Source organism: Loxodonta africana, chromosome 5 (genome assembly GCF_030014295.1).
Source record: "Loxodonta africana isolate mLoxAfr1 chromosome 5, mLoxAfr1.hap2, whole genome shotgun sequence".
Lineage (NCBI taxonomy): Eukaryota > Metazoa > Chordata > Mammalia > Proboscidea > Elephantidae > Loxodonta > Loxodonta africana.
The window spans coordinates 109,008,253-109,031,607 of record NC_087346.1 but is presented as its reverse complement, the minus strand read 5'-3'; the positions used below and the strand labels follow the sequence as shown (position 1 = coordinate 109,031,607).

Sequence of the window (23,355 nt, the reverse complement as noted above, 5' to 3'; positions counted from 1 at the left end):
ATTTTGATGCCTTTTCATGTGTGTTGTTGGCAATTTCATTTTTCCACATACTTTTTTGTGCTGAGACGTTTTTCTTGGTAAATTGCGAGATCCTCATTTTCATAGTGTTTGACTTTATATTAGTTGAGTCGTTACGTTTTTCTTGAGATATGGAGTTGTTATACCTTTTTGCGGTTACCTTATTATTTACCCCTATTTTTCTAAGTAAAAACCTAACTTGTATCGTTCTGTATCGCCTTGTATCACTCTCCATATGGCAGTTCAATGCCTGCTGTATTTAGTCCCTCTTTTTGATTATTGTGATCTTTTACCTATTGACTTCCATGATTCCCTGTTATGTGTATTTTTTTTTTTAATTAATCTTAATTTGTTTGTTTTTGTGATTTCCCTATTTGAGTTGATATCAGGACATTCTGTTTTGTGACCTTGTATTGTGCTGGTATCTGAAATTATTGGTTTTCTGACCAAACAATATCCTTTAGTATTTCTTGTAGCTTTGGTTTGGTTTTTGCAAATTCTCTAAACTTGTGTTCATCTGTAAATATCTTAATTTCGCCTTCATATTTCAGAGAGAGTTTTGCTGGATATATGATCCTTGGCTGGCAGTTTTTCTCCTTCAGTGCTCTGTATATGTCGTCCCATTCCCTTCTTGCCTGCATGGTTTCTGCTGAGTAGTCTGAACTTATTCTTATGGATTCTCCCTTGAAGGAAACCTTTCTTTTCTCCCTGGCTGCTTTTAAAAATTTCTGTTTATCTTTGGTTTTGGCGAGTTTGATGATAATATGTCTTGGTGTTTTTCTTTTTGGATCAGTCTTAAATGGGGTTCGATGAGCATCTTGGATAGATATCCTTTTGTCTTTCATGATGTCAGGGAAGTTTTGTGTCAGGAGTTCTTCAGCTATTTTCTCTGTGTTTTCTGTCCCCCCTCCCTGTTCTGGGACTCCAATCACTCGCAAGTTATCCTTCTTGATAGAGTCCCACATGATTCTTAGGGTTTCTTCATTTTTTTTAATTCTTTTATCTGATTTTTTTTCAGCTATGTTGGTGTTGATTCCCTGATCCTCCAGATGTCCCAGTCTGCATTCTAATTGCTCGAGTCTGCTCCTCTGACTTCCTATTGCGTTGTCTAATTCTTTAATTTTATTGTTAATCTTTTGGATTTCTACATGCTGTCTCTGTATGGATTCTTGCAACTTATTAATTTTTCCACTATGTTCTTGAATAATCTTTTTGAGTTCTTCAACAGTTTTATCGGTGTGTTCCTTGGCTTTTTCTGCAGTTTGCCTTATTTCGTTTGTGATGTCTTGAAGCATTCTGTAAATTAGTTTTTTATATTCTGTATCTGATAATTCCAGGATTGTATCTTCATTTGGGAAAGATTTTGATTCTTTTGTTTGGGGGGTTGGAGAAGCTGTCATGGTCTGCTTCTTTATGTGGTTTGATATGGACTGCTGTCTCCAAGCCATCACTGGGAAACTAGTTTTTCCAGAAAATCCGCTGTCTGGTACGCTGGCTCCAGGCTCTGAAAACAATCGCTGCCTCTCTGTATTTGTTCGTTCTCCGCCTCTAAATCTGTGTTTGTTGTTCAGGGTTCGTAGATTGTTATGTACGTGATCGATTCACTTGTTTTTCCGAGTCTTTGTTGCAAGACGGATCCGCGGTAGCGTCCACCTAGTCCGCCATCTTGGCCCCGCCTCTTATTTGTTTTCTTCTGGTGCCTGTGGGTTTCTTTTTTTGGCTTTCTATTTGTTCAAGTTGTAGGGATAATGCTTTGATTTTGGCCCTTTCTTCTTTTTGGATGTGTGCATTTATTAATATAAATTGGCCTCTGAGCACCGCTTTTGCTCTGTCCCAAAGGTTCTGACAGAAAGTGTTTTCATTCTCATTGGATTCTCTGAATTTCTTTATTCCATCCTTAATGTCTTCTCTAATCCAGTCTTTTTTGAGCAAGATATTTTTCCGTTTCCAAATGTTTGATTTCTTTTGCCTGCTTTTCCTGTTACTGCTTTCCACTTTTATGGCCTTATGGTCAGAGAAGATGCTTTGTAATATTTCAATGTTTTGGTTTCTGCTAAGGCTTGCTTTATGACCTAATATGTGGTCTATTCTAGAGAATGTTCCATGTGCACTAGAAAAGGAAGTATACTTGGTTGCTGTTGGGTGGAGTGTTCTGTATATGTCTACAAGGTCAAGTTGGTTGATTGTGGCATTTAGATCTTCCGTGTTTTTATTGAGCTTCTTTCTGGATGTCCTGTCCTTCATCGAAAGTAGTGTGTTGAAGTCTCCTACTATTATTGTGGAGCTGTCTATCTCACTTTTCAATGTGGATAGAGTTTGTTTTATGTATCTTGCAGCCCTGTCACTGGGTCCATAAATATTTAATACGGTTATATCGTCTTCGTGTATTGTCCCTTAATCATTATATAGTGTCTTTACTTACCCTTCCTGATGGATTTAACTTTAAAGTCTTTTTTGTCAGAAATGACTATTGCCACTCCTGCTCTTTTTTGATTGTTGTTTGCTTGATATATTTTTTTTCCATCCTTTGAGTTTTAGTTTGTTTGTGTCTCTAAGTCTAAGGTGTGTCTCTTGTAGGCAGCATATAGACGGATCGTGTTTTTTAATCCATTCTGCCACTCTCTGTCTCTTTATTGGTGCATTTGGTCCATTTACATTCAGGGTAATTATGGATAGGTATGAATTTAGTGCTATCATTTTGATGTCTTTTTTTGTGTGTTGACAGTTTCTTTTTCCCACTTGATTTTATGTGCTGAGTAGATTTTCTTTATATATTGTCCTTTCCTCATATTTGTTGTTGTTGATTTTGTTTCTGCTGAGTCTGTATTTTTCCCTTGTGTTTTATTTTGATGAGTAGGATAGTTTGTCTCTTTTGTTGTTAGCTTATTATTTATCCTTAATTTTCTAAATTTAAAACTAACTTTTATTTCTTTGTATTGCCGTATCTTCCTCTCTAAATGGAACGTGTATGATTATATTTCTTAGTCCACCTTTATTATTTTAATGTTGTCTTCTTTTATATAATAACATCGCCGTTACCCTGTTTTGGGCTTTTTTTTTTTTTTTTTTTTTGATAATCTTGCCTTGTTTTTTGGATTTCACCATCTGGGTTGACTTCTGGTTGCTCTGCCCAGTGTTCTAGTCTTGGGTTGATATCTGATATTACTGATTTTCTAACCAAAGAACTCCCTTTAGTATTTCTTGTAGTTTTGGTTTGGTTTTTACAAATTCCCTAAACTTGTATTTATCTGGAAATGTCTTAATTTCACCTTCATATTTAAGAGACAGTTTTGCTGGATATATGATTCTTGGTAGGCAATTTTTTTCCTTCAGTTTTTAAATATGTCATCCCATTGCCTTCCTGCCTGCATGGTTTCTGCCGAGTAGTCCAAGCTTATTCTTATTGGCTCTCATTTGTAGGTGACTTTTCCTTTATCCCTCGCTGCTCTTATAATTCTGTCTTTATCTTTGGTTTTGGCAAGTTTGATTAGAATATGTCTTGGTGACTTTCTTTTAAGATTTACCTTATGTGGAGTTCGATGAGCATCTTGGATAGATATCTTCTCATCTTTCACAATATCAAGGAAGTTTTCTGCCAACAAATCTTCAACAATTTTCCCTGTATTTTCTGTTATCCCTCCCTGTTCTGGTACTCCAATCACTCGTAGGTTACTTCTCTTGAGAGAGTCCCACATGATTCTTAAAGCTTCTTCATTTTGTAAATTCTTTTATCTGATTTTTCTTCAAATATATTAGTGCCAAGTGATTTATCTTCGAGTTCAGAAATTCTAGCTCCTACTTGCTCAATTCTGCTCCTCTGACTTTCTCTTGAGTTGTCTAATTCTGTAATTTTATTGTTAATCTTCTGAACTTCTGATTGTTGTGTGTCTATGGATTTTTGCAGCTTATTAAACTTTTCATTATGTTCCTGAATAATCTTTCTAATTTCTTCAATTGCTTTATCTGTGTGTTCCTTGGCTTGTTCTGCGTATTGCCTCATTTCCTTCCTCATGTCTTGAAGGGCTCTATATATTAAACTTTTGGATTCTGGCTCCGGTAATTCTAGGAATGCACTTTCATTTAGAAGATCCCTGGATTCTTTGTTTTGGGAGACTGTTGAGGTGATCATGGTCTGTTTCTTTATGTGACTTGATATTCACTGTTGTCTCCAAACCATCTATAAGTTATTGTATTAGTTTATGCTTGCTTACTATGTCATAGCTTCTTGCTTTGTTTTGTTTTAGTATACCCCTATGGGTTGCTTGAGTGAGCTAGCTTGATTATTTTCGTCTTTGGAGCTCTGGTGTCCTGTCCCCAGCTAGCTAGAGCTGTTATCATGTATATCAGTCCAGGAGTCCATTCAGTTTTCTTGTATGAATTCAGCTCAGGTTTCCAGGTAGCTGATCAAGAAGTGTGTGGTACAGGCTCTAAGTCCTACAGGCTTAGAGGGTCAGGGGTGATTGGCATATATACCCATATCTGATTGGAGCAGGGGGTCATGCTCTGAACAAGGCAGGGGGCTGAGAACCAATCCCCAAGTGTCTCTGAGGAAAATGCATCTCTGTTCCCTATAGCATGGTGGTGGGTGGGTTCTGCAGACAGACCATGTCCACCCAAAGTTTTTGGTTGTAAGGACTGGGAGGTATCAGTTATTTCTGGACCCCTGTCATGGGTGGCTGGGTGACCTGAGTGGAGCTACCAGTCCTTAGGTCCCTGATGTGGGTAGGTGAGGACCTTGTTTAATAGCCAAAGCAATGTCAAACATCAAACACCCACCTCTCCACCACACAGCTGAAATGGTTGGAGTTTGCCACCCAGGGCCTATTTGCCCGAAATAGGCCCACACTGGTCCATGCAGAAGGGAAAGGGGCTCAAGGTCCACGAATGGTTTATGCCTGGACAGGAGCCGCTTCTGTCCTAAACTCCCCTGTTAATGGAGCTAGCAAATTATCTTTTCCCCCCAATTGCAAATTTTTTTCTTCCCCAAGGCTGGGAGGGTGGCTCTAGGTGCTCACCAGGGTCTATCTCAGGCCCAGGGATTCAGCTACTGACGCTGGCTTGGGGCTGGGAGGGGCACGGTAAAATATATGCAAATACTTAGCTTTTGCCGAGAGTGCCTTTCTCCTCAGGTTCCAGAGGTGTGAGCAACCTGTGTGGCTGGCTGCTTCTTTCTGAGGAAACTGTGACCAAACGCTAGTACCAGCCCGCTGCCACCGCTGTTCTGGGAATGGTTCCTGAGGGCTCCCCGCTATTCAAGTCCAGTAACTCCTCTCCACTTCTGAACGGTCTCTTCCTACCCCTGCCCCTCAGTTCATTGTCTAAGCTTGCCTTTGATGCTCAGGGCTCCCAGCTTGTCACAAGTATACTCGTTTTACTTGTTTTTTTGGGTCTTTGTTGTAAAGAGGGCTCGCCGGAAGTGTCTGTCTATTCCACCGTCTTGGCTCTCAATACTGTATTATCTTGAATGTGGAAACTCTGGTGGTACAGTGATCAAGAGCTACAGCAGTTAACCAAAAAGCTAGCAGTTCAAATCCACCGGGCGCTCTTTGGAAACTCTGTGGGGCAGTTCTACTCTTTCCTACAGGATTTGTATGAGTCGGAATCGACTTGATGGCAACGGCTTTGTTTTTGCCTTGAATGTGTAAAACATATATTGAAATAAACATATATGAAAATTCTCATTTATTAAATAAATATTTATTAAGCTGTTTCTATGTTCCAGGGACTGTTCCAAACCAACAAACATTAAATAAAACTGTTGCATTTCCTGTTTGCATAAATATTGTTTGAATCAAAGGATATACCCACTGATACATACCAAAAAAGATGGGGTTTCTAAGTGGCAGAATTATAGCTTGTTTTAATTTCTTTTGTATATTTTCTTGATATTCTCAGATCTTTTACAGCAAGTATTTATTTTATCCATATTTTTACAGAAATAATGCATGCCTTCTGTGTCATTTACTAGCCGCTCCCTCCCCCCACGAGGTATTTTGGTAATCACGCTATGCTAATTTTTTACGGCAGCATGTAAAAAAAAATGGACATAGTAGCACTTATGAAAATATCTCACAGGGGGAGGGAGTGGTTGACACAAAGATGCAGAAATACAATAATTACAAAAATATCATCTCAAAAATATTAGTAAGAAATACTGTAAGCAAAATGAAAAGGCAAACTCTAAGCTCTACATTTTATGTTACTTTGCCTTTTTGAAAAGATAAACAAAGCAGTGACAGATAGATGAACATGCCAATAAAAAATGATCCCCACTGAGAAAATGACATAGATGGGCAATTCACAAAGAAAAAACTATGAATGGTCTAAAGTTGGAGAGAGATATTAACCTCCTTAATAAATAAAGAATAACCAGCATAGTAACAAATTACCATATTTTTTACACATCTAATTAACAAACATGGAAAACAAAACAAAAAGTGTGAGGTTGTTGGAAAGACTATTCAAATGATACAGAAGAATGTGCATGGTATGAGGAATGGCAAACGCAAGCTCCAAAATGATATCCTATTTAAAAAAAAATTCAACCTATGTACAGAAAAAAATAAAAAATTTTATTAGTGGGGAATAAATCAAATGTTAATAGTACTTATGTTTGGCTGGTGGAATTATAGGTGATTTCTATTTTTCTCTTGATGCTAATATGTAATTCTAAATTTTCTGCAGTGAATATATTTTAGTAATCAGGAAAAAAAAAGCCTGTATGCTGACAAAGCAATTTATTCTGGAATGAAGAGCATGTATGATAACATCTTTCCCTTATTATGTGTAATTTTATGTCCAGTATCATTGTTTCTGAATTATATTTACTAGGAAGAACATTTAGATTAGATAAAGCTTATTTTAGTCACATTCACTTGTCTGTCGCCATCTGTCTCCTGAAATAATAAACGATGTTGGACAGATTTAGTTCTACTTCCCATTCCTTTCCTGTTGATCACATCTGCTGGGGTCTGGTGCTAACAGCCTTAGTTAAATATACCTTAATTAATTTCTCTAAAATCTACTTATTCCTATTAAGACCTTTTTGTTGTTGTTGTTGTTTTTAATTTTTTATTGTGCTTCAGGTGGAAGTTTACAGCTCAAGTTAATTTCTCATATAAAAATTTATGCACATTGTTTTATGACATTAGTTGCAACCCTCACAATGTGACAGCATTTTCACCCTGAGTTCTCTGTGTCCATTCAAGTAGTTCCTGTACCTTTCTGCCTTCTCATCCTACCTCCGAACAGTAGCCATCCATTTGGTCTCATGTATCTGATTGAACTAAGAAGTACACTCCTCACATGTATTATTTTTGTTTTATAGTCCTGTCTAATCTTTGTCTGAAGAGTGGGCTTTGGGAATGGTTTCAGTTCTGGGTTAAAAGAGTGTCCTGGGGCCATAGTTTCAGGGGTTCCTCTAGTCTCTGTCAGACCAGTAAGTCTGGTCTCCTTACGTGAATTTGAGTTCTGCTCCATTGCGTTCTCTGCTGTGTTCCTTGTCAGGGCGCCATCTAGTTCTTCTGGTCTCAGGTTGATAGTGTCTCTGGTTTATGTGGACCTTTAGTCTCTTGAGCTAACATTTTCCATGTGTCTTTGGTGTTCTTCATTCTCCTTTGCTCCAAGTAGGTTGGGACCAATTGATGCATCTTAGATGTTTAGATGGCCACTTGCAAGCTTTTAAGACCCCAGATGCCAGTCATCAAAGTGGGATGCAGAACATTTTCTTAATAAACTTTGTTATGCCGGTTGACCTAGATGTCCCCCGAAACTATGGTCCCCAGGTCCCAGCTCCAGCTACTCTGTCCCTCAGAATGTTTGGATATGTCCAGGAAACTTCTTAGCTTTTGCTTTGGTCCAGTTGTGCTGACTTCTCCTGTATTGTGTGTTGTCCCTTCCTTCACTGAAGATGATCCTTGTCTGCTGTCTAGTGAATTCTCTTCCCCTTCCCTCCCCATCAAAGAATGCTTTCTTCTGTGTTTAAACGTTTTCTTGAGTTCTTATAATAGTAGTCTCATACAATATTTGTCCTTTTATGACTGGCTAATTTCAGTCAGCATAACGCTCTCCAGATTCATCTATGTTGCGAGATGTTTTGCGGATTCATCATTGTTCTTTATCATTGCATAGCATTCCATTGTGTGTATGCACCATATGCACCATAATTTGTTTATCCATTCGCCTGTTGATGGGCATCTAGGTTGTTTCCGTCTTTTTGCTACTGTCAACAATGTGGCAGTGAACATGGGTGTGCATGTATGTGTCTGTTCATATGATGGCTCTTATTTCTCTAGGATATATTCCTAGGAATGGGATTGCTGGATCATATGGCAGTTCTACTTCTAGCTTTTTAAGGAAGCACCAAATTGATTTCCAAAGTGGTTGTTCCATTTTACATTCCCACCAGCAGTGTATAAGTGTTCCAGTCTCTCCACAGCCTCTCCAGCATTTATTATTTTGTGTTTTTTTTGGTTAGTGCCAGCCTTGTTGGGGTGAGATTGTATCTCATTGTAGTTTTGATTTGCATTTCTCTAATATTAAGGCCTTTTTTAATGAGGAAGATGAGTACAACTAATTTTTTGTTAGTAAAACAAACTTACAAATTTTCAACTCTTTAACTTTGTGTAGGAAAAGTAACAAAAAGCACTGTTTTTCTTGGTTATAAGAAAAAAACTCAACCAGTTGCTGTGAAGTCAGTTCCAACTCATGATGTCCGCATGTGTATCAGAGTAGAACTGTGATCCATAGGGTTTTCTGTGACTGATTTTTCAGTAGTAGATTGCCAGGGCTTTCTCCCAAGAAGCCGCTAGGTGGACTAGAACCTCTGACATTTCTATTTGGGGCCAAACAAGTTAATCATTTCCACCTCCCAGGGACCCCACGTTATAAGAAGAAAGGTGAAAATCAGTTTTGAACTGTTCCAAAATGTTTAAATGAATTAATGTACTGTATATCTGTATTGGTAAAATTCAGTTACCAAAATATTCTTTTTAATTTAATAATGTGGAAAGATGCTTGCAATATATTGAGAGAAAAAAGCAAGATTTATACTGTGTTATTTTGAATTTGTAAAATACATTTTTCAAATAAACATATATAAAGATATTCATTTATGAAATAAATATTTTTTAAGTTCTTATTATATACCAGGTACTTTTCTACTTTTTCTTCAGAGATTCGTTGTTGTTAGGTGCTGTTGAGTTGGTTCCAACTCATGGTGACCCTATGCACATCAGACCGAAACACTGCCCAGTCCTGCTCCATCCTCACAATCATTGCTATGTATGAGCCCATTGTTGCAGTCACTATGTCAATCCATCTTGTTGAGGGTCTTCCTCTTTTTTGCTGACCCTCTGCTTTACCAAGCTTGATATCCTTCCCCAGGGACTGGTCATTCCTGATAATATATCCAAAGTACGTAAAACAAAGCCTCATCATCCTCCCTTCTAAGGAGCATTCTGGCTGTCAAGACAGAGTTGTTTATTTTTCTGGCCAAAACTCAAGCCCTTTGCTGTCAAGTTGGTTCCGGCTTATAGTGACCCTATAAGACAGAGTGGAACTGCCCCATAGGGTTTCTGAGGAGTGGCTGACGGATTTGAACTGCCAACCTTTTGGTTAGCAGCCAAGCTGTTAACTACTATGCCACCAGGGCATGGTATATATTCAATATTCTTTGCCAACACCATAATTCGAAGGCATCAGTTCTTCTTCAGTCTTCCTTATTCATTGTCCAGCTTTCTCATGCATATGAGGGATTGAAAATATTGTGGTTTGGGTTAGGCACACCTTATTCCTCAAAGTGACATCTTTGCTTTTTAATACTTTAAAGCGGTGCTCTGCAGCAAATTTGTTCGGTGCAGTATGTCATTTGTTTTCTTGACTGCTGCTTCCATGAGTGTTGATTGTGGATCCAAGTAAATGAAATCCTTGACAACTTCTATATTTTCTCTGCCGACCTTTAGGTTAGCAGCCGAGTGCTTAACCACTGCACCACCAGAGCTCCTCTTGTTCAAAGTAGAGTACTTATAATTACTAAGCACTATCTTTAAATATTCTAATTCTCCTTAAATAGAATATAATAACATATATACGAGGTTATGAAATTAATGAAGATTACCATGGTGATGCCAACTGTTAATGTGTTTGGCCACTAACGGAAAAGTTAGAAGTTCGAGCCCACCCAGGGGCACCTTGAGAGAAAGACCTAGAGATCTACTTCTGAAAAAATCAGGCATTGAAAACCCTATGGAACGCAGTTGTATTCTGACACACATGGGGTTGCCGTGAGTCAGAGTCAATTTAAAGGCAACTGCTGTAGTTAATAATCTTAATTATAATATCCTTCCCTATTCAGTCTTTCTTAGAGATGTATTCTCAGGTGTTTTTATCACAAAGATTTGCTCTACTCACAGATGATGTCCTCAGCTGAGAAACAACATTTTTACCTTGCCAGGTATGGTAGCAGAATGACTGACTAGTCTTAAATTTGAATCATTATTATACTTTATGCTTTTAAGTTCCAAAACCAAGGACTAGTGGAAGGCAGAAATTGCTTTCAATGGGGACAAAGGAACTTTGAAAAGTAATTCTTACCCTGATCCCAGACTGGGTTTCCCCTCTCAAACTCTCCCATTTTCTCTGAGCAAGACAAATTTGTCACATTTTCTTTGCCTGTTTGATTTGGGACATGGTCAAGGTGAATGGAGCAATGAAATGCATGTATGGATGATGCATGTAGTGTTAAGGATGTAGTATTGTTAACTGGCAGAGGGGCAGGAGTGGAGCCAGGACAAGAAGCACAGGACAGGGCCAATTGGAGAACATGAGAGTGTGGCTCACACCAGGCTGTGGGGTTGTTTTTGCCAGCAATTTGCTTTGCTGTTGTTGATGAGGTGTGCTCAGAGATGCCTTTGGAACTCTCTAATGATCCCACTCCTCGTTAGGTTATTGGTGAACTGTGTTCTGAAACATGTTACTCAGTTTTTCCATGCTAGTCTTCTTACCTTCTCTTCCTCGATTCCAATGTATTTTACACACTTCTTGCAAAGAAATCCTTTAAATGAAACAAACAAACAAACAAAAAACCCAGTTGCTGTCATTTCCAACTCATAGACAACCCTATGTGTGTCGAGTAGAACCATGCTTCATAGGCTTTTCAATGGCTGTGATCTTTCAGAAATTGATCACTAGACTTTCCTTCTGAGGTGCCTCTTAGTGAAAGATGGAACTTAACTGCCAACCTTTCCGTTGGTAGCCAAGTGCTTAACTGTTTACACCACCCAGGGAGGCCCTTTAAATATACAGCCCTGTTCATATCACACCTCTCTAAGATATTTTTGATGACTCTCCATTTCCTTCAAACTAAGTATAAATTCTTCATCTTAGCAACCTAAATCTCAATCTTAAACTGCCGTTACTCCTTAAATTGTACTTGAAACTCCAAATGAACCACTCAGTGCTGTTAGAATGGATACAAGGTTTTCCATACTCCTTGCCTTTATTCATATTACTACTTTTTCTAAAATCAACAATCTTCTGTCAAGATTCTAGACATTGCCAAAGGATCATTTAAAATGTGCTGTCTTCCATGAGGGGAGTCTTGGGTGGTGCAAATGGTTGGCGCACTCAACTGCTGAAAGTTTGGAGGTTGGAGTCTGCCCAGAAGTGCCAAGACCTGGTGATCTACTTCAGAAAAATCAGCCATTGAAAACTCAGTAAGCAGAGTTCTACCCTGACATACATGGGGTTGCCGTCAGTCAGATTCGATTCTATAGCAGCTAGTTTTCTCTTCCATGAAGCCTGCCCGTTTTTCTTTCCCAATTTGTTCAGGCATGGACCAGTAACTTCAAATTTGTCTCCCAAAATGGAGGGTGGCGAGAGACGGAAGAGAGAAGTGGGGAACTCCAGTGTGGCAGCAAAGAAGTATATTAGGAAGACTTACATATTTTCTCCGTTTATCATGATGTTGCTTATTAGCCCAGTCGTGAAGATTTTTGTTTTCTTTATGTTGAGGTGTAACCCATACTGAAGGCTGTAGTCTTTGATCTTCATCGGTAAGTGCTTCAAGTCCTCTTCATTTTCAGCAAGCGACGTTGTATCATTTGCATAACACAGGTTGTTAATGAGTCTTCCTCCAGTCCTGATGCCCTGTTCTTCATATAGTCCAGCTTCTTGGATTATTTGCTCAGCAAACAGTTTGAATAAGTATGGTGAAAGTGTACAACCCTGACACACTACTGCTTTTGAACCACATAGTATCCCCTTCTTCTGTTCGAATGACTTCCTGTTGGCCTATGTATGGGTTCTGCCTGAACAAATTAAATGTTCTGAAATTTCCATTCTTTGCAATTTTCTTAGTCATCTAGAGTTCCTGTAACAGGAATACCACAAGTGGATGGCTTTAACAAAGAGAAATTTATTCTCTCACAGCCTAGTAGGTTACAAGTCTAAATTCAGGGTGTCAGCTCCAGGGAATGGCTTTCTCTCTCTGTTGGCCCTGGAGGAAGATTCTTTGTCATCAGCCTTCCCCTGGTCAAAGAGCTTCTCAAGCGCAGGGACCCCAGGTCCAGAGGACACACTCTGCTCCTGGTGCTGATTTCTTGGTGGCATGAGGTCCCCAACTCTCTGCTGGCTTCCCTTTCCTTTTATTTCTTGAGAGATAAAAGGTGATGCAGGCCACATCCCAGGAAAACATTGGGTCAGGGGTGTGACCTGGTAAGGGTGTTCCAATCCCACCGTAATTCTCTTTAACATAAAATTACAATCACAAAATGGAGGACAACCATAGAATACTGGGAATCATGGCCTAACAAGTTAATACACACATTTTGGGGGGACATAATTCAATCCACGACATTCCACCCTTTGACCCCTCAAAAATCAGCATATTCATCCCATCATATCATAGCAAAAGTCTTAATTCCAAGTCCAAAATCCAAAAATCCCTCTTTATGTATGAAATCTAGAATACAAGCTATCGGCTTCCAAGGATACAATGGCAGAACAGGCACAAGCTAGATATGTTCATTACAAATGGGAGAAATTGGACGGAAAGAAGGCATAACAGGCACCAAGCAAGTCAGCAGAACACATTACATTAGCCCTCAAGGCTTTGAAAATAATCTACTGTTCTCTGAGACAATTCATACAACGGCCCTGCCCTCCAGACTCCGGATATTGGCCACACTCTCCAGATTCTGAGCGGAGTCCCCTCAGCCCTGGGCTTCAGCTACGCCTTCCAGGCCCACTGGGACAGCAACTCTGCTCCCTCGGCTTTAGGCACGCCATTCTCCTAGCCCATCTGAGTGGCGACTCCACCCTTAGAAACACCAGAGGTCCAGGCCATACCTTTTGAGACTGAGCCAGCTCAGCTTCCTGTGTTTCCTGTCTCTTTAGCTTCTGCTTCCTGGTTTCTTGGCTTCTCGGCCCTCGTGCCTTGTGTTATCCATAATTTGCTAAGATCCAGACGTGTTTTAATTTTCTTCAGCTTCAACTCGAACTTGCAAATGAGTAGTTGCTGGCCTGTTCTGCAGTTGACCACAGGCCTTTTTTGTGTGTGTGTGTGTGTGTGTGTGTGTGTGTGCTTTAGGTGAAAGTTTACTGCTCAAGTTAGTTTCTTATACTAAAATTTATACACCCACTGTTATGTAACCCTAGTTGCTATCCGTATAAGGTGACAGCATGCTCTGTCTTTCCATCCTGGATTTGTCTGTTCAACCAGCTCCTATCCCTTTCTGCCTTCTCATCTTGCCTCTGGACAGGAGCTACCAGTTTAGTCTCGTGTATCTTGAACTAAGAAGCACACCCTTCAGAGTATCATTTTATGTCTTATAAACACGTTGCTGTCAATTGTGACTCGTAGCGACCATATAGGACAGAGTAGGACCGCCCCACAGGGTTTCCAAGGAGCACCTGGTAGATTTGCACTGGCAACCTTTTGGTTAGCAGCCATAGCTCTTTAACCACTATGCCACCAGGATTTCCTTTATAGTCTAGTCTAATCTTTGTCTGAGCAGTTGGCTTCAGGAATGGTTTCAGTTCTGGGTTAACAGAACTGGCCATGTCCTCACTGATGACATTGAGCTTCTGTATCATCTCTTTCCACAGATATAGTCGATTTGGTTCTTGTATATCCCATCCGATGAGGTCCACATGTATAGTTGTCATGTATGTTGTTGAAAAATGGTATTTCCAATAAATAGGTCATTTTCTTCCAAATTTCCATCATGCAATCTCTGGTGTCATTTTTATCACCAAGGTCATATTTTCCTACTACTAACCTTGCTTCTTTGCTTCGAGCTTTCACGTTGTAATTGCCAGTAATTATCACTGTATCTTGATCACATGTTTAATCAATTTCAGACTACAGAAGTTGGTAAAAATCTTCAATTTCTTCATCTTTGGCCTTAGTGGTTGGTGCATAAATTTGAATAATAATTGTATTACCTGGTCTTTTTGTAGGCATGAGGATATCCTATCAGTGATAGCCTTATACTTCAGGATAGATCTCACAGTATTCTTTCTGATGATAAATGTGATGTTGTTCGTCTTCAATTTATCATCCCTGGCATAGTAAATCAAAATGGCCAATCCAGTTCATTTCAGCTTACTAATACCTAGGATATCGATATTCAAGTGTTTCATTTCATTTTTGACGAGTTCAAATTTTCCTAAATTCATACTGTGTACGTTCCATGTTCTAATTATTAACGGATGTTTGCAGTTGTCTCTTCACATTTTGAGTCATGCCACATCAGCAAATGAAGGTCCAAAACCTTGACTCCATTCATGTCATTAAGGTCGACTCTACTTTGAGGAGGCAGCTCTTCCCCAGCCGTATTTTGAGTGCCTTCCAACCTGAGGGGCTCATCTTCAGGCGCTATATCAATGTCCACTGCTGTCCGTACAGTTTTTACTGGCCAATTTATTTTACTGAAGCAGATTGCCAGGTCCTTCCTCCTAGTTGGTTTTAATCTGAAGCTCTGCTGAAACCTGTTCAACAAGGGTGACCCTGCTGGTATTTGAAATACTCGTGGCATAGCTTCCAGCATCACACAACATACAAGCCATCACAGTAGCACAAACTGACAGACAAGTGGTGGTTTTATGTAATGTATTGATTTTATATTTTAGGCTTATAAGTACATATAGTCTTTTAGTGGCTAAATTTTTTTCCATTTTGGCTACAAATAATTACATTTCACTATCCATTGTTTTTTCTCTTGTCATTCCTTGTTCTTTTAAACATATTGTTTTCTTCTGCCTTATTACTATTATTTTTTAATTCTATGGTTATTCATACTGAAATTAATTTCCTTACTTCTCGTGTGTGTAAAATAATTTCACTATTATTTAAATAATAATACACTCATTTAAATGGCAAATGATTAGCTACATAACATGTGACAGTGAATTCATGAGTAAAATATATTCATAAATTAAAAACTTGTCTTTCCAGAGCAAATTAGAATTGCCTAGTTTACTAGTCCTCAAAGTGTTGTCCCCAGGCCAAGAGTATCAGTATCACCTGTGAACTTGTTAAAAAAAAAAAAATTTGCCATTGAGTCGATTCCAACTCATAGTGACCCTATAGGACAGAATAGAACTTCCCCATAGAGTTTCCAAGGAGCGCCTGCTGGATTCGAACTGCCATCCTTTTGGTTAGAAGCCATAGCTTTTAACCACTATGCCACCAGGGTTTCTGTGAACTTGTTAGGAATGCAAGTTATCAGGCCTCATTGCAGACCTACTGAGCCAGAAACTGGTGTCTGGGGCAGGGGTTGGGGGTTTGAGGGTGCACGATCTGTGTTTGAACAAGCTTTCCAGGTGATTCTGATCTGTTGTAAAGTTTGAGGACACAGAGTAAAATCCTTAGGTGAGTGAGCCTGCATATTCACTGGGCTTGGCAGGAAGGTGCTTAAGCCAAAAAAAAAAAAAAAAAACTCCATTGCCTTCGAGCTGATTTCCACTCATTCTGACCCTATAGGACAGAGTAGAACTGCCCCCATAGGGTTTCCAAGGAGCATCTGGTGGATTCGAACTGCTGACCTTTTGGTTAGCAGAAAAAAAAAAAAAACAAAACCCAGTGCCGTTGAGTCGATTCCGACTCACCCTTAACCACTATGCCACCTTTAAATGACAAGTCCATTGACTTTGTTGTATGCCATTTCAAATACCTGTGTTTACTGGTTGACTGCAAAAGCCATCAATTTAAGAAACAAAATGTACAAAACTGTCCAAAAATATAATTCTCAGTACTTCCAGATTTGTCTTAATTGGTGTCATGTCATTTTTTGCCCCCTGATAACAAATTTCTTTTAAAAACAAAATTAAGCTAGAAGTGTTTCAAAAGGGAAAGAAAGGGGGACATTTTCCGTCCCCATTCTTTGAACTTGGGTATATTTTTTGGAGGATGATTAAAAGAAGCAAGTATGAATCCTTATGACTGTCAGTAGGGAGTTCGTGCCTAGGGAATCAGGTTTTCTTTTTTTTTTTAATTTTGATATGGTGAAAGTTTACAGAGTAATTTAGTTTCTCATTAAACAGTTAATAATACACAAATTGTTTTGTGACATTGGTTGCCGTGATGTGTCAACATTCCCCTTCTCCACCCCAGTTTCCCTGTTTCCATTCATCTCGTTTTCCTGTCCCATCCTACCTTCTCGTCTTTGCTTTTGGGCTGATGTGCCCATTAGTCTCGTATACATTATTGAACTATGAAGTCTGACCGTTGCATGTGTTACTGCTAGTCCTGTAGACCTATCTAATCTTCAGCTAAAGGGTGAACCTCAGGGGTGACTTCAGTTCTGAGTTAAAAGTGTGTCCGGGGCTATACTCTTGGGGTTTTTACAGTCTGTAAGACCAGCAAGCTTGGTCTTTCTTTTTGTATGTGTGAATTTGAATTTTGTTCTATATTTTTTCTCCCACTCTGTCTGGGACCCTCTATTTGTGATCCCTGCCACCAGAACAGTCAGTGGTGGTAACCGGGTACTATCTAGTTGTTCTGGGCTCAGTCTGATGGAGGCATTAATCCTTTCAGAGAATCAGGATTTCTTTTCAGATATCCTACATGTCTTCGTAGAGGCAGGGAAAAAGAGTACAGAGTCCTACTGTGATGTATAAAGTTGGAATTAAATCGGTTGCCCTCAAGTCCACTCCAGCTCATGGTGACCCCATTCATGTCAGAATAGAACTGTGCACCATGCAGTTTTCAATGGCTGATTTTTCAGAAGTAGATCACCAGGACTTGAACCTCCAACCTTTCAGTTAGCAGTTCAGTGTTTTAATTTTTTCCACTACCCTGGGACTCCGAGTTATAATGAATTAACCCCAAAGTTAGGTAAACCAGTCCACAAGAGCCAAAATAAACAAATGCAGTGCTGGATGTGCTCACTTGTCTATGCCAAAAAACCTAGAAGACAGCTACCTGGCCAACTGACTGGAAGAGATCTATAATTTGCCTATTCCAAAGAAAGGTGATCCAACGGGCTGTGGAAATTATTGAACAATTAATATCACAAACAAGTGAAATTTTGCAGAAGATAATTCAAAACCTGTTGTAGCAGTACATCTACAGGGAACTGCCAGAAATTCAAGCTGGATTCAGAAGAGGACATGGAACAGGGGTTATCATTGCTGATGTCAAATGAATCTTGGCTGAAACCAGAGAATGGCAGAAAGATGTTTACCTGTGTGTTATTGACTATGTAATGGCATTTGACTGTGTGGATCATAACACATTGTGGATAACGTTGTGAAGAATGAGAATTCCAGAACACTCAGCTGTGCTCATGAGGAACCTGTACATAGATCAAGAGGGAGTCATTGGAACAGAACAAGGGAATACTGGATGGCTTAAAATCAGGAAAGGTATGTGTTAGTGTTGTATCCTTTTACCATACTTACTCAGTCTGTATGCCGATCAAATAATCCGAGAAGCTGGACTATATGAAGAACAGAGCATCAGGATTGGAGGAAGACTTATTAACAGCCTGTGTGCAGATGATTCAATTTTGCTTGCTGCAAGTGAGGAGGACTTGGAACAGTTACTGATGAAGACCAAAGACTACAGCCTTCAGTATGGATTGCATCTCAACATAAAGAAAACTAAAATCCTCACAACTGGATCAATAAGCAACATTATGATAAATGGGAAAAAGGTTGAAGTTGTCAAGATTTCATTTTACTTGGATCCATAATCAACACCCGTGGAAGTAGCAGTCAAGAAATAAAATGACAGATTGCATCAGGCAAATCTGCTGCAAAAGATCTTTTTATAGTGTTAACATCAAAGATGTCACTTTGAAGAATAAGGTGCACCTGACCCAAGCCATGGTATTTTCAGTGGTCTCATATGCATATGAAAGCTGGACAATGAATCAGGAAAACCGAAGAATTGATGCCTTTGAATTATGGTGTTGGTGGAGAGTATTGAATATACCATGGATTGCCAGAAGAACTTACAAATCTGTCTTGGAAGAAGTACAGCCAGAGTGCACCTTAGATGGGGGAATGGAGAGACTTTTTCTTATACACTTTGGACATGTTATCGGGCATGAGCACTTGCTGGAGAAGGAGGACATTATTCTTAGTAAAGTAAAATGTCAGTGAAAAAGAGGAAGCCCCTCAAGGAGTTGGATTGACACAGTGGCTGCAACAATGGGCTCAAACATAGCAGTGATTTTGAGGATGGCACGGGACCAGGCAATGTTTTGTTCTGTTGTACATAGGGTTGCTATGAGTTGGAACCAAGTTGATGGTACCTAATAATAACAACAAAGTAGAGTCCCAGCATAAAAGTATTTTCATAGTACATCTGTATGTAACATAGACTGTATTCTTTTGATATACTTTTGATTTAATCGCGTGAGTTTAAGTCCCTCGTTTTTTGCTGGAAATTTTGTTTGCCAAGCTGCCTTTGTCTTACTGGGCCCACATGATGAATATAATTCTGTGATCATTTCAGGTATGGTAGATTGGCTATGTCAGGAAGATATTAGGGATCAGCACAAAGAATTTTTGGATAGCGTACATAGGAATTGAAAATCTTCTGACCTACAGGTTTTTCCCCCCACTGACTTGAATTTCCGATGTAAAGAGCAGTGAAAGTAATACTTGAAAAGCATAAGACTTCTTTTTGAGATTTTGAAATTACTTTGATATCTAGGAAATGTGTATGTCCTCTATAAGTATTAAAATGTTTTACTGCAACAATTATTTAAACTTTTTTTGCAGAATATTATTTAAATCCAATTTCACAACTAATTTTCATAGAGAAAACAGTCTCCAAAAACTATCTGGGCATTTAAGTAAGCTAGCTCTTAAAATTTAACCAGCTGTATCTGTGAGATATCTTTTGGTAATTGTCTTTTGACCAAAAGAGAGCTGAATGCTTTAATTGGCTCTACAACATTTATAGTTACATGCAGGCCTTCTTGGTAGAGACTTGTGTATTTGCCTTTATGGTACACCTTATATACTAAATTCTATTTTGTTTGTTTTCCTTAACATAACATCAGGTGTTGTTATTAGTATGTATACATGCTGCTCATGGATTTAGATGTGGACATTCTTTTTCAGTGTTGAGACAGCATACTTATTTTGCATTTTTTGAAATTGTTTTGAAAGAAAGAAAGGAAAGAAGGAAGGGAGGAGAGAGGAATGGATGGATGGATGGATGGATGGATGGATGGATGGATGGATGGATGGATGGATGGATGGATGGATGGATGGAGAGAAGGATTGCATCTTTTTTTCTGCATCCTAAATGTAGAAACAACACATTAGCTTCTGTGTATGCTTTTCTCCCTCATAAATAAGGCCCCATGATTATCTAAAGTTGAGTAGATCTTGTGGGATTAGAGTTTTGGATTTTTTTAAATTAAAATGAAGATCTGTTTTCTGATTATAAAAGAAATATTTATGGTCATGGACACAGACAGTTTTAAGAATAAAAATAAGCTATTAATATACTACCTCAAAATAACCAATGTTTTAAAAAATATTTAAAATTTTTCTATATCTATATATCATATTTTTACACAAATAACACACGCCTTATACGCTAGTTTGCCAACCACTCCCTCCCTCTCTGTGAGATATTTTCGTAGGCACACTGTGTTAATTTTTTTTTACAGCAACACGTTATAAAAAGAAATTGACATAGCAGCGCTTATGAAAATACGTCATGGGGGAAGGGAGTGGTTGGTAAGTAAACATAGAAGCTGTGCATTATTTGCATAAAAATATGGTATATTCTCAGTTGAGATCATGCTTATATACAAGTCAAAGTCATACTTTAAAACCTAATGAACTTTAAATATTTTCTTATTCATTTGTTAAAATTCTTTTAAACATCATTTTTATTGGCTGCATTCTATCTCTATTTAGACATACCACAATTTAATCATTTCCCTATTTTGGACCATTGGGCTAATGACCTTTCCAATGCTGAATTGAGTATCTTTCTACTCAGAGTTGAAGAGGATAAATATTTACAAAGCTCATTACCTTGTGGCTCCAAAAAAAAAAAAAAATTAAAGTAGACTCTGTACAGCCTATATGAATGCCTATGTTCCTTGAACATTATGAATAAAGAAATCCTTTGCTATATTCAGAGGCAAAAAATGCTAACTCTGCCTTAGTTACTTTTCTTAGGTTACTAGTGGAGAAAAATATTTTTTTCCTTTTTATTTGCAGTTTGTCGACTCCTGGTGTATTCATGTCCTTTTCTCAAGTATGCTCTTCTTGTAAATATTTAAACTAGAAATGAATAATTTCTAATGTTACTTTTATAAAATATAGTAATTAAAGATATAGATTATTTGTGTGATAATATGACTAGTGAGAATGTCACCAAAACTGTAGGGCAGATCCTACACATTAGCTCTAATAGACTGTGAAAATTTTAAGACATTTTACAAAGCTCAATAAATTCTAGTTATTTTATAGTCTAAGAATTCTCTCTTAGTCATCTAGTGCTGCTATGACAGAAATACCACAAGTGGATGGCTTTAACAAAGAGAAGTTTATTCTCTCACAGTCCAGAAGGGTATAAGTCCAAATTCAGGGCATCGGCTCCAGGGGAAGTCTTTCTCTGTCGGCTCTGGAGGAAGGTCCTTGTTATCAGTCTTCCCTTGGTCTGGGAGCATCTCAGTGCAGGAACCTCAGGTCCAAAGGACACCCCCTGCTCCCAGTGCAGCTTTCCTGGTGGTGTGAGGTGCCCCTCTCTGCTTGCTTCCCTTTCCTTTTATCTCTTGTAAGATAAAAGGTGGTTCAGGCCATACTCCAGGGAGACTCCCTTTACATTGAATCAGGGATGTGACCTTAGTAAGGGTGTTACATCCCACCCTAATCCTCTTTAACCACAGACAGATATTATGATTTATAACACATAGGAAAATCACAAAATGGAGGACAACCACACAATACTAGGAATCATGGCCTAACCAAGTTAACGTACATTTTGGGGGGACACAATTCGGTCCACGACACATGCTTTGTAAAAAATTTTAGCAGTAATAATATTCTTGTATTCAAATTGCCTGAACTAGTTTATGACACATTCATATATAAGGACATAGTTTAAGAATTAATTTACTACTCCAGTATCTGCATGAGTAATAAAATGGTAGGAACAGCTGGATTATTTTATGTTAGGTGCCACTAGCTTGCTGTGTAAATTTGGACAAGTCAATCTCTCTGAATCTCAATTTGCTAGTATATAAAAGTGAAGTATTTAGTTATAGAATAAGAGTTTTTTCCATCTTTAAAATTCTTTATTTCTGTTTAACTTGCGAAGACTTATCATCTTTAAAACGCTTTTCCTTCAGCACAAATGTTGGCATCAAATGACTTAAGTCCTCTCATAATAGTAAGAATGAAGCCGCCATTTATTGATCTATTATTTGCCAGATACCTTACATGTATTCTTATTAAATCCTCACAATAAACCTGTAGTTATTAGTATCCTCATTTTCCTGGTAGGGAAACTGAGATTCGGAAGAAGTACCACTGGGCCTGAGTGGTTAGAGCCAGGATGCAAATCCAGAAATGTCCTACCACAAAGTTCTTGCTCTTTCCCTGTAGCTTACCTCTCATGAAAAATGTGATGGCTTCCTAGTTCTTGATTCTTTGGACTAGATAATTCCTCGTTGTGAGGGGCGGCCCTGTGCGTTGTAGGATGTTTAGCACCATCTGTGGCCTCTTACTCATTAGATGCTGGTAGAAAGCCCCTCCTTCCCAACTTGTGACTACCAAAAACGTCTCCAGATATTGCCAGATCTCCTCCAGGTGGCAAAACTGCTCCCAGTTGAGGACCGCTGATCTAATACAATCTAAGTCATCAACAGTCTAAGGACAAATAAAATTTCTATCTCTGGCCAACATGAAATGGCATTAGGCCATCTTGAATTTCAAGGGTCAAGATGTAATTGATCAACAAGACCCTTAGCAAAAGATCCCATTTCTTCAACAAATATTTGTCGCATACTTATAACCTGTGTGGCCTTTATCCTATGGAGATTTTCCTTATTGAAGAGTACTCATTCCTAGGAGCATGGGTATATCATTAGGACCTACCTCACTGCATTAGTTAATTTAAAAATATTTATTGAGTGCTTGCTATGTGTCAGGCATTGTCCAAATGAAAACCAAACCTGTTGCTGTCTAGTTGATTCTGAATAATAATGACCCTATAGGACAGAGTAGAACTGCCCCATAGGGTTTCCAGGGAGCAGCTGGTGGATTTGAACTGCCGACCTTTTTTATTACCAGCTGTAGCATGCCGTAGCTTGTCCAGTTACTGGTTAAAAGGGTGAACAAGATGGCCTTATAGAGGAAGCAGATATTAAACAAATACTTATAGCTCATTCCCCATTCTTTATCTTTCTAATATTATTTGTTTTGGTGAATATATATGTAACAAAACGTTTATCATTTCAACATTTATCTTTAGAATCACAGTCCAGTGTGCTTATCAGTTTCTCATATTTTACACACACACACAGCTCATCACATAGAGCTGGAGTTTGCCATCTTTAGTATGAACGACTAAAGATGGCACACCAGGAGATTTGCATTCCTCTGCTAGTTAAAAAAGATATTCTGGCTCTAATTTTCAAAATGAGCACTTATCTGGGTATTAGTGTTTTTTCAGAATTTTAGAACATACTCGTATTATTTATTGGTTAGTGTTTTAATGCTCTTAGTGTTTGCTGCTCTGAAGTGTGGCCACATAAGTGTCAAAGTTCCCCTCATGGGAATTAATCTCTGAAGTGTTCCAAGTAATGAGGAAATCTCATGAGTTCACACCCAATCCCTCTACTGGACTGTGTATTC

General features: G+C 38.6%; 1 protein-coding gene across 4 annotated transcripts in view; it reads left to right on the top strand.

Moving 5' to 3' along the window:
- Positions 1-23,355, top strand: part of ATP10D (ATPase phospholipid transporting 10D (putative)) — a 165,284-nt gene that overhangs the window by 11,037 nt on the left and 130,892 nt on the right. Inside the window, exon 2 of one of the 4 annotated variants that reach the window (XM_064285858.1) lies at positions 20,154-20,223. The exons of the other annotated variants lie outside the window; for them this stretch is intronic. The gene's annotated coding sequence lies outside the window, so the exon portion shown is untranslated. The remainder of the gene's footprint in view (positions 1-20,153; positions 20,224-23,355) is intronic. 4 annotated transcript variants of the gene reach the window in all.